Source organism: Elephantulus edwardii, unplaced genomic scaffold, assembly GCF_000299155.1.
Source record: "Elephantulus edwardii isolate Elephantulus edwardi_28Jun2011 unplaced genomic scaffold, EleEdw1.0 scaffold00106, whole genome shotgun sequence".
In the NCBI taxonomy this organism is placed as follows: domain Eukaryota; kingdom Metazoa; phylum Chordata; class Mammalia; order Macroscelidea; family Macroscelididae; genus Elephantulus; species Elephantulus edwardii.
The window spans coordinates 9,657,154-9,669,469 of NW_006399856.1; the positions used below are offsets into that span (position 1 = coordinate 9,657,154).

At 37.7% G+C, this 12,316-nt stretch overlaps 1 pseudogene; it reads right to left on the bottom strand.

Annotated features, from left to right (window-relative positions):
- The window catches only part of LOC102845457, a 38,725-nt pseudogene extending 27,291 nt beyond the window's left edge, over positions 1 to 11,434 (bottom strand).
- Between the last annotated feature and the right edge of the window lie 882 nt (positions 11,435 to 12,316).

The following is a 12,316-nucleotide window of genomic DNA, read 5'->3' on the forward strand; positions in this document are numbered from 1 at the left end:
GAAGCCTTCCCTGCCCTGGTCTTTTTTATTAACGATCATTAAGTGGGCTGTTGTTGTTTACCTACAATTCATAACCAGAAGCAATAATGTAAAAATCAATACACAAAGAATTAGGGTCTCACTAGACATCCTTAGGTCCTTTGTACCCCCTTTCTAGTTTACAAGGTACCACTTGAAGGCTAAATCAATGGCTGACTATGTGACTTCTTTACACTGTGTTCTGAGGTAAGAGACACTCTCAGCCTGCATTTTGCTGGTGACTCTCTGTCAGAACAAGGCTAGAAAACCAGAAAACAGCAAAATGTCTCCTTTTCACTTCCTACAAGAACCAATCAAATTATTGATTGATTAGTTGTTAATATAGCTTCATAAAACACTAACAAATAACAATTGTAATCCCTCCCAGGGATATTTCCCTCGGGTTAGGCTGGGTTGGGTTTCTGTCTTAAGGAACTGGAGTCCGACAGATTGAAGCTTGGAAAGGCAAGAGAGCTTAACAAAACAGATGTGTTATCAGAAGGCTCTATTCAAATGCCACTTCTGTTGCTAACTAGTCATGATAAGCTCTATAGTATTCACAGTGTTCTCAGCTATAAACAATGGTTGCTTTCAAGACTTCTGTGAAAATTAAACAGAATATTTTTAAAAATACCCTCATTATCAATGCAGGTAACATTCCCTCTTATCAGTAACCACAACAAGCCAACTTATTATTGAATGGCTTCAACTCAGAGAGACCCTGTAGGACAGAGTGGCATTGCCCATAGAGTTTTCAAGGCCATTATTTAAGGAAGCAGATGGCCCCAGCTTAAGCCCAGAGATTTCCTGGTGGATTCAAACGACTGACCTTGACACTTATGACCAAACACTTCACTATCGCACCTAAGGGCTCCTTACACAATACCTGATTTCAATAGATATGCCTTTATTACTTGCTTCCTAGTCATTTATTTAAGGCAATCAAACTTTTTTACTGTCACTTGAAAACCAAATTACTAATATACATTTTTTCCCTCAAGGGAAAAATAACCAAACAGAAATATGAAGGGAATATATAATGTGTGTAAATGATAATATACATGGTGTTTTAATTACAAATATAGTACTGCTAATTTTTCTATAAAGAGGAACTTTTGATTATGTTTAAGTATAATTATATCATTCATGAATTCTGTTTCTTAACTGCTAATTATTGCCCATTGTGCTATTGTCCTGATGATGCTTTGTTAAAGTAGTAAATTATCTTTCCTTTGTTCTTAAAAGAGTAACTGTATTTTCATATATACAAGGAGAGGTGTTTTAAATATGGACACAATATCTCCTAGATTTAAACCGTTGAACATTGGGATGTGTAACACCCCCTGAGCTCTTTATAACTTTTGTAAGCTAAGTCGTATTAGAAGAGTTGATACTGGAGAAAATTTAGGGGAAAATCTTTATTCATTCTCTTTTCTCTGTTTCCTATTTGTCTCTGACCTTCTAATTTCTGTTTCTTACTTCCAGGCAAGCACATGTTCTATGATAAAGTATTCTTGCCAACAGCCTTAAAAGACAGTCGTTTAGGCTTAGGTATTAAATAACTGACAGAGAAGTCTTCTTGGTCTCCTCAGATATGGTTCAAATAGAGTTCATATAGCATAAGCTTAAAATCTACCTGAATGAACTTACCTGAGGGGAGTGGTGTGTGCCTGGCTATAGGAAGTGTTACATTTAAGCCTCATCAGTGATACGGCGTGAATATGTGCAAGAGTGTTTTTCTCTATCCAGAGGGCTTTTGATGGATCACTCATTATAGAACTTTTCTAGTTTCACAATGTCTAATTCTCTAAAATGTGTCTGATTCAGCCATCGTCTTTCTGAGCTGGACAATAAATAAGAATGATAGAAAAAGAATTGACACCTTTGAGCCGTGGTGTTGGAGAAGAGTACTGAGCATCCCATGGACTGCCAAAAGAACCAATACGTCTTAGAGAGAGTGCAGCCAGAGCGCTTCCTGAAGGCAAAGACGATAAAGCTTAGCCTCACATACTTTGGGCACATTGCTAGGAGGGCTCGTTCTTTGAAGAGGGACATTATGCTCAGAAAGGTGAAGGAGAAGAAGACCCTCTGCCAGGTGAATTGACATAGTGACTGTGACAATGGGCTGACTCTCGTGTGTCGGGAAGTGTGAGGATGGCACAGGATAGGGCAGGGTTCAGATCTGTTGTTCACAGGGTTGCTTGAGTTGTACTTGAATACAGCTAGCAACAATTCTCAAACAGACTACTAACAAGTCAAATTCTACATTATAGAAATTCTCTACTGGTTCCCAAGGTTGAAAATCACAATAGGAGGAGAATGCCTATCTCTTCAGAGAAACAAGTGAAGATTTGAACCTCCTGAGACATCTAGCCTTTAGGTTGGCAGTGTCACTTGGTAAATGGACTATAACATGTGCTCATATGTGTTCAAGTTGAGATGTGAAGGACATTTTTGTGTGGCAACATGTACTACTTATTATAGGATTTGTAATATATATGCTAAAAATCCCAAACTAAACCCATTGCCTTAAATTGGTCCTGACCCATTGTAACTTTCCATCTTTTTATACAGAGAGACTGACTACTTTTCTTTCACAGAGTGGCTAGTGGATTCAATCTGCCAACCTTGTTTAACAATCCTACACATTGTGCTAATTATAGCACCTAACATAAAAAGAGATATGTTTAAAAAAAATAACAAGAGCAAAATCAAGAGCAGAAAATTAGTTAAGTCGTTAACCTTTGTAAAATTTTACTTCACTGAAAAATGTGGAAATATTCAGTTTATTAAGAGTATGAATAATTAAGACTATATGCTGTGATTAAATTAATTTCAGCTCATGGTGACACAGTGAATTAAAAGTATCAGTATGACTGTTAAGTCCAATACAGACTGCAATATTCTCACTGTCACCTCTTTAGGTACAGATACTTTATTTTTTATTTTAGTGTATTCTGAATACAAATGTGATTTTCCCAAAACTCAGGTTCACATTTTCTAGCATCTACCAGAGACACAGTAACTGTAACGTTGGGCTGAAGTATTTCAGAGATAGTGAGGATGGCATAATATAGGGCCAAGTTCACATCTGTTGTTCATAGAATTACTTTGAGTCACAGTCAATTTGATAGGACATAACAACAGTCAGAGCCTAGCAACCTCAAAGTTGTGAAAAGGGTTAAACACACAGCTACTAAGCAAAAGTTTGATTGTTACAATCCACACAGAGATGCGTCAGAAGAAAACTTGATAATCTACTTCTGGAAGATCACATGTATTATAAATTCTTCAGTATACACCTACGCTCTGAAACAAAGTCACCGTGATCTGAAGGGGCCTTTTTTAGCTGAGTAAGACTTGGGGGCTTGGAAGTCTCTTGTTTAAAACAATTAGGACCTTCTAGGTGTACCTTTACAATTAACAATTAGTTAGAGGCTGTGAGTCTCTTTTTTAAAGTAGTTGGGATCCAGAAGGCAGGCCTTTTTTACTCGATTGACAGTTAGTTGGGGGCTGAGAGCCTCTGGTTTAAAGCTTGTTTAAGCCAAAGTATTTCCTTCGCAATTGGTTTGGACTTAGTTTTTATCATAATCTTAGAAGAAGGGTAAAAGCTCAAAAAACTGTATTAGATTGTACTAGAAAGGGAAAAAGTATGAGGGCTGAATGTGACTTCTGTTCATTCCACAAAGGGGAACTCTTTCTATCAACAATATCCACAGTATAAAACTGATATAAAACAGTATAAAACAGACATGGCCTCCCTCTCTGCTGCACCTACTTCTACTGATTACTTGGTCTGATATTTATTCTAAATAACCAGTTGGGTTTTCCGGAATCTTTTCTTTTTTTTTTTTAATCACAGTTGCAAAGTTTATGAGAGAAACCATTTGGGGTGAGGGAGACAAAGGCTATCCTACAGTGAAAGTCCAGGTTTAGTAAATAACAGGCACAAACCAGGTTAACAGCAAGACACAACTCCTCAAGTAGTTCAGTCAGCAGCAAGAAACAATCCCTCAATAATTCCAAGCAACTCCACAATCAACAGCAAGATAACTCTGGTATAGGAACCTTTTTCTCTGAAGGACAGGTGCTGCTTTCTCTGCTTCTTCTTTCCTGGGTGCTGAGTTTCCACCAAATTCTACTACTGAATCTGCTCAATTTAGTGACAAGGCTAGGTGATCCCCTCGTAGTTAGGCTAGCATGCTCTAGGAGGGAAACACAACCCATACAGCTGTTGATGATGTAGGTGGGTCACCTCGTAGGATAGCTTGATATATTAAAGACAAGGGTCTAGAGAAGAAAAATTTTTAGCAAGATCTACTACACTGCAACTATTCTCTATTTAACTTATCCAACAGTCTAAACTGTACTTTCTTTCACCTAACATAATGCCACAGTTGTCATGGACCAAACAAGCACAGGGCAACCATGGCAGCAGAGTCCATGTTATCTCTACCACCAACAGCGGTGAAACACAAGTGGCAAAGTACTGTGGGAAATGGTAGCAATGAAAATGACGTTAATATTTCCTGCTTACCTGAACTAATTCTCAGCTGTTAATAGTCTTCAATTTTGACTGGCATAAGAAGTATAATAAAAGGGTGACAAATAGATTATAATTATAAAATACATAACAATAATAAGCAGATAACTATTGAAATACAGAGTTGCCTCTATTACCCTTTCATTTTTCTTGTGTCCACCTCCCACCTCTAGGCAATACTTAGAGTTATGAAGTATTCTAAAAATAGACCGATCTCTACAAAGCACCAAGAAAAAGTATATTTTAGTCAAAATGGCATGAGGACATAGAGATGGAATTTACATAGCACAACGTGTGAGGAAATGAGTCAGATTTCCTTTCAACATTTCAATTTCACCCAAAATATTCCTCTTACCTTTAGTCTTTCTTATCTTTTTCTTACTTTTTATTCTATCAAATAATAAAATTCCCTTCAGCAACTCCACTGCATACTCAAGTCAGCATCCTTAGCTAACTGGAGGGTATAAGTTATACCTCACATACATACGTAACACATCCAAACATATTCTAATTGAAATAACATGGGTTGTGTGGGGGGTTTTTTTGTTATGGTTTTTTTGTTTTGTTTTTTTCGTTTTGAGGTTTTTAAAATGGAAAAAAAAATAAGGTACCAAGGTGTAGCCCTCAAATTTATTTTATATTTCATGAAACTGAGAACAAAAATCCTTGACTCTGATACAAAATCTACCTTTTCATCTTTCTTCGGGTTCTCTGTGGAGGGAATTGTGTTAGATGTGATTAATGCCAAAGATTAATGGGGTACATTTCCTGACCCCCAGTGGTTGAAATCTTGTGAAAAGGAGTAGCAAATATAGAAAGTGCTTGTAATTTTCTGGGGGAGTGGAAATGATATAACAGAAGCTACATATTCTGAATCAAAGAGAAGAGAAATAAATAATTCTGGAAGAAGAGAGAAAGGATGAATATAAATGACTCTGGTGCATTTCATTCCGTGAGTTCAGAAGTGTTAGATAGCTACCCATTTATGCTTATCAATTTCTAAAGTAATGTTAATAAATGTTTTCTGAATCCTGGTTTTACTGTATTTCCAATTATAAGCTTTAAACTTACCAAGTTTTCCCAAATATTTCTTTTGGTATACAATGAATATTTAATATTTAATCACTCCTGAAGGTCACATTGCTTTTCTAGAACATGTTAAACCTTACAATTTTTTTGGCAGCTGTTATTTTTATATTTAGCTTTATTTACTTATATGTGGCATTTGGCTTAATATCAATATCTGAACTATGTGAATCCCTCATCAATCTAATGGAAAAATACTGACATTAGATACTCCGAGAAATAAGTTATTAGTCACATATATAAAATTTATCCATCTCTTGTCTTTAATGTATCTAATGTTATTCCCTGGCATTTGTGTTAAATATGCTAGTTCAATTCATTATTTTAGGTTACATTTATTGGAATACTTAATAAAATATTGAAATACTTTTAAAATGAAAAATAGCTCTTTGTATTCATCTTGCACGTACAAAGTAACATTAATCCCCTCAGGTTTGCCATTCAAATATTTCTCAACTTTTACTTTCCATCCAAATCTACACTCTCTGTTTTGATCACTTACAGCTCTGTCCTGAATTGTCATAATTCTCTGTACCTGTTCTTTCTGCTCCCACTATTCTTTTCCTGGTTTATTCAGGACACTGCAGCAAGAATTATCTGACTACACGATCCCTGAACTTATTCAAGATTCCACTTTTTCTCTGCTCACACTTCCTTCCCTTGTACATCACAGTCTACCCTCAAGAAGTGAGTTCAAGCTTCCAGAATGAGTCACAATTCCTCTTGCCCAATGTATTGTTTCATTTATGTGGCGTTCCCTTATCCTTTAATCTTGATTAATTCTTTAGATCCTCAAGCTTAATGGTATTTCACCCAAAACTCTTTCCCTGAGCAGTTCATGGATGTACCAACACTCAGGTCAGGAGTTTCTTGTTCATGATCCTCAAAATTATGTACTTTTGTGCTCGCTTCGGCAGCACATATACTAAAAAAAAAATTATGTACTTTTGCATTAGAACACTCAGAATATTTCATATTTCAATATGTTATGCAAGTAATATCTTCTCTGCATTGTCTATTACATGAGAACTCTAAAAAGGCAGAGACCTTTCTTTCTTCACTAAAAGTTGTTTCTCCATTCCATAGACCATCTCTTTGTGCTTGCTAAATAGAGGTGTATCTAGGTACAGTAGGTATGGCACCTGCTCTGAGTACCACTTGAGGGAAGTGCCAATGAGCTGTTTCCAGTCCCCTTTGCAATTCCACTGCCAACTGTAAGAAATCAAAAATAAAAACACAATGTTAGTGGCACTATTTTCTCTAGGCATACATCTGAGAATAAGTACTCAGTAACTGTTTCTTGATTAAATTATAATTGTTAAGAGAAAGTCAATCCCATTCCTTTAACATCATCCTATCCACAAAAAACTACTGTTGTCAGGTGTCATCAAGTCACATAGGACTCATAGAGACACTGAACAGAAGGTCTGAGCCCTGTTCTATCCTGTGCCATCCTCACACCTCCTGATACCAAGGGCCCATTGTGGCAACCACCATATCGATCCAGGTGGTTGAGGGGCTTCCTCTGCTTCACTGACCCTTCACCCTTTCTAACATCACATTCTTCTCCAAGGAATAACACCTCCGAGTAATATGCACAAAGTATTTGAGGTGAAGCCTCATCATTAGTGCCTCCAAAGAGCACTCTGGCTGCACCTCTCCAAGACATATTTGTTTGTTCTCCTGACCATCCATGGGATGTTCAGCGCTCTTCTCCACACCACAGTTCTAAGGTATCAATCCTTCTGTCATCCCTAGTCATTTTCCAATCCATTTCACTAGGGAACGTCCCCTCCTTTGCTGACCCTCTTCCTTTCCAAGTGTGATGTTTTTCTCCGAGGACTGACTCATCCTAGCAGCATGTAAAAAAAAAAAAAAAAGTAAGACAAAGATTCATCATACTTCCTTCCAAGAAGTATCCTGACTGTACTCTCTCCAAGAAATATTTGTTCATTTGGCAGTCTCTGGAATACTAAGTGATCTTCTCCAGGACCACAACTCAAAGGCATCAATTCTTCTCTGTCATCCAATATGCAATCTCTAATTATCTCTATCCAATTTAGTCTCTCACTTTCCAATTCTAAGATGTATAGCAAGTAATTAAAAAGACCATGGCTTGGATCAGGTGCACTTTAGTCTTTAAATGGACATTCTTGTTCTTCAGTTATTGGAGAGGTCCCTGATTGCAGATTTTCTGAATGCAAGACATGTTTTGATTTCCTAATTTCGAAGGCAGAGGGTTAGAGAAAGAGCAGACCCTGACAAGATGGATTGACACAGTGACTGCTGCAGTGTACTCAAGTATATCAGAGATGATGAGAATAGGATGGCAGGATAGATCAGTTGTTATTAAATCACTATAAATTAGCTCAACAGCATCTAAAAACAGCAGTCCCAAGATTGTTGATTGTGAATCTGAGTAAGATGAAGCAATTGTACCAAAGTTTATCTAGTCACTTGTTGATGGGCTCTCAGGCTGTTTCCATCTCTCTGTTACTGTGAGTAATGCAGCAATAAACATGAGTGTGCATATATCTGTTTGTGTTGCAACTCTGTTTTCTGTGGGTTGCATTCCCAATCATAGGACAGTTAGGTCAAATGATATTTCTATTTCCAGCTTTTTTCAGAAAGTGTCAGACTATCTTCCACAGTCATTTCACTTTCCCCCCAGCAGTGTATGAGAGTTCCCATCTCTCTTGAGAAGTCACCAACATTTATTATTTGCTGCCCTGTTTCACTTTGCCCTTTTTGTGGGAGTGAGATGATATCACATTGTTGTTTTGACTTGCATCTCTCTACTAACTAGTGATTTTAAGCATTTTTGTTATGTGTTTAGAGGCCATATGACCTGTCTTTTGGTGAGATTGCTATTCATCTCTTTTGCCAATTTTGTGATTAGATTGTCTTTTGCTTGTTGGTGTGCTGGACAATGAAGAAGGAAGAGAGAAGAACAATTGAGGCTTTTGAGTTGCTGCGGTGTTGGAGAAGAGTACTGAACATTCCATGGACGGCCAAAAGAATAAATAGATCTGACTTGGGAAAAGTGAAGCGAGAGTGCTCCTTGGAAGCAAAGATGGTGACGCTTCATCTTTCTTACTCAGGACATGTAGCAAAGTGAGACTATTTCTTAAAAGCTCGGAAAAATGGAGGGTCAGCAAACGAGCGGAAGATGTCCAATAAGGGATTGACATGAGACTGCTCACACACATTTCTATGTATTAGGGGTTTCAAACTTTTTCCCTTTTAACTTAATACTGAGGGCAGCAGATGCTTCCTGAATTTACTATCCTTATAAGTTTTATTATTTTTTTTTATTTTAACAATTCTTGGATTTCAATCCTCTGTTAAAATGAATGTGAACCCTCAGCTCACCAAGCATGAATTCTAAATTCTAGTTGTTAAGTAGCATTGAGTGGACTATGACTCATAACAGCCCTGTAAACAATGAACCCTGTCCTATCCTGTGCTATCCTCATTGTCTACTCAAGCCCATCGTATCTCATAGAGGGTCTTCTCCTTCCATGTCCCTCTGCATTTCCAAGCATGATGTCTGTATTCAAAGGATGCCCCATTCCAAGTGAAGTTCAAAAAAAAAAAGCACTACCTTTGCTTCCCAGGAGGAAACTGACTACATCTTTTCCAAAATTTATTTATCATTTTGGCAATTCATGGGATATTCAGAACTCTCATACAACACTACAACTCAAAGGCATTGATTCTCCTTCTGTTATCCTCCTTTATTGCCCAACTTTCAGATGCATAGCCAATGATTGAAAAGATCATGTTTCGGATCAAGAGCATCTTAGTCTTCAATCTTTTGGCTTTGCTCTCAGCACTTTGGAGAGGTCCCTGATAGCAGACTTTCCCAACGTAACAGGTCTTTGGATTTCCTTCCTTCCTACTGCCAATAGTATTGATTGTGGATCCAAGAGAGATAAAATAATTGATAATTTCTATCTGTTATCTATCTTTCATGATGTTTCCTATTGACCTAGTGATAAAGATTCTTGTTTTCTTTAAGTTAAAATGTTACCCATATTAAAGGCTGTTAACTATGTACTGTATCAAGTGTTGCAAGACTTCCTCACTTCCAGCAAGTGAGGTTGTTTCATCTGCATAATGTAAGTTGTTGATGAGTCTCCCTTTGATCATGATGCCACATCTTCCTCGTAAAATCTAGCTTCTTGGCTTATTTGTTCTGCATATAGATTGAAAGGGTAGGGACAAAGGGTATAGCCCTAACACACTCCTTTATTGATGTCAAACCAGGCAGTTCTCTCTGCTCTGTTCATACAATAGCTTCTTAGTCTAAGTATGGGTTTTGCATAAGTGCAATTAAGTGTTCTAGGATTCCTATTTTTCTCAATGTTAGCCACAGTTTGTTGTGATCTATACAAAGTCCTTTACATAGTCAATAAAACAGAAATAGATATCCTTCTAGTATTCTCTGATTTCAACCAAGATCCATCAGACATCAGAAAATATATCCCTTGTGCCACAACTTCTAAATCCAGACTGAACTTCTGTCAGTTCTCTATAAATGTATTGTTCCATCCAGTTTTAATAATCTTTAGTGAGATTTTATTTGCATGTAATATTAATGTTATAGTTCAGCAATTTCTATATTCTGCTGGATAATTTTTAAAAAATTTCTAAATAGTGACCATCACTTCTAAAATAAGTATTGAATACTGTATTTCAGGATCTTTGGCTTAGAATGTAAAAGTCAATATGTATTGTCTTCTGAGTACCAGGACAATAAGTATTTATGTAAACTTGTAATCAGAAAAATTCATCAGTGTGGTTTGACAATATCGCTTCCAAGTGTAAGTTTTAATACTAACCCACATGTTGGTGTCAGAAGTGCATTAACATTTTAAGAACACTGTTGAACACAATTGAAATCTAGATGCCAAAAGATATTTTCCATGAACAGTTGAAGAAGCAGGATATTAAAGAGAATATTTCAAAGAACTGTAGTGTGCAAGTCCTGCAGAAATATAACGAATGAACCATCTAGAAGGTTTGAGCAACAGAAGAACAGACATTAGACAACTGATTCCAGTTGTCTTTGCCCGGCCATTACCTAACGTTACCATTACCTACCATGACTCCGCTTTCCTCTCCCCACCCACGATGTTTTTCAGTAGTAGAGGAATATTGTTATTTGGAGTCTATTCTGGTGGGAGAACTCCTCATACAAAGGCTGGACATGGAAATAGAAAGAATGGCCAAGCAAAGAAAACCCTAGAAGCTGGAGTTTTGACAGGGTCAGCATTAGTCCAAGGCGGCAATCAAGCCAAAGAACAAAGCTCAAAGCTCAATAATGTGTAAAATGATCACAAAGCAGGGGTGGCAGCTGTCAGTGGCTGCTGGAGTCACATTAACCATCTTCTTCTTTTCTAAACCCTCAAACTCTCACATAAACACACACCGAGTTAAAACCTCTTAAAAGAGGCAATAATCACAGTAACAAAATGGTCATCAATTTCATCTATTGACTATATTCAGTATTATCTCATTATTCACTCCTCACATTACCCATATATAAAGTGTAAACCAGAGGGGAGGAGCAGAAGGATCTGCCTGCCGTCCGCCTCCGGCAGACGCAGGAGCCAGAAGCCACATGCACGGGCTCAGGCCGAGACCAGGCAACACAGAGGACTCGCACAATAGCTTATGACACGCCTCCAGGTAACAAGCCCCAAGGCGGAGCCTAAACCGATTGGGCCCGAGGGCCTCAGAAAAACACAATCTATACAGGAGTTCTACAGGACACATCACCATCCCTTCGGAGATAGTACAAGTAAACTTAAGAGACACTGGGCACAGGAAGAAGAAAAACAAAATCTCTCTGACAAGCTGTCAGGTCATGGATCAGACAATGGGAGATTAATTAATTCTGAAGGCATTTGGTAGAATGAAGTGGTATCCTGCTAGAGGGTGGAGCTGGGAAATAAGTGGGTCAAGGCACCGGGCTAAGGGCAGGGACTACTCTGTAACTAATGGTCAACTCCAAAATGAGGGATTTATCTTTCACTACTTCATAAATTGCTGTCTGTCAGATACTCCTCTAAATCTAAGCATTCAGATTAAGACAGACTAGGAAGAAGGATTGGCCATCCACTTCTGAAATGGCAGGCCTCTGAAAACCCTATGTACAGCACAACACACGTAGAAGAACAGAAAGGGAAACCTAGGTAGAACTGTCAAGCACGGAAATAAAAAGGAAGAGGAAGAGTTGTAAGCAGATACTAGTGATTGGAACATGGGATGTGAAAACCATGAATGTAGGAAAATTAGAAATTGTCAAGAAAGAAATGGAACACATAAATATTGGCATACTAGGCATTGGAGAGATGAGATGGACTGGCATGGGGCATTTCAAGTCAGATGACCATATGATATATTATTCTGGAGACAAAAAGGTGAGGAAAAATGGAGTTGCTTTCATAGTCAAAAAGGAAATTTCTAGGTCCATCTTGAAGTACAACATTGTGAGTTATAGGATTATATCCTACGCTTACCAGGAAGTCCAGTGAACACTACGATCATCCAGATATATGCACCAACAACCAGAGCCAAAGAAGAAGAAATAGATGATTTCTACCAACTCTTACAGGCAGAGATAGATCGAACATGCAATCAAGATGCATTGATAATAATGGG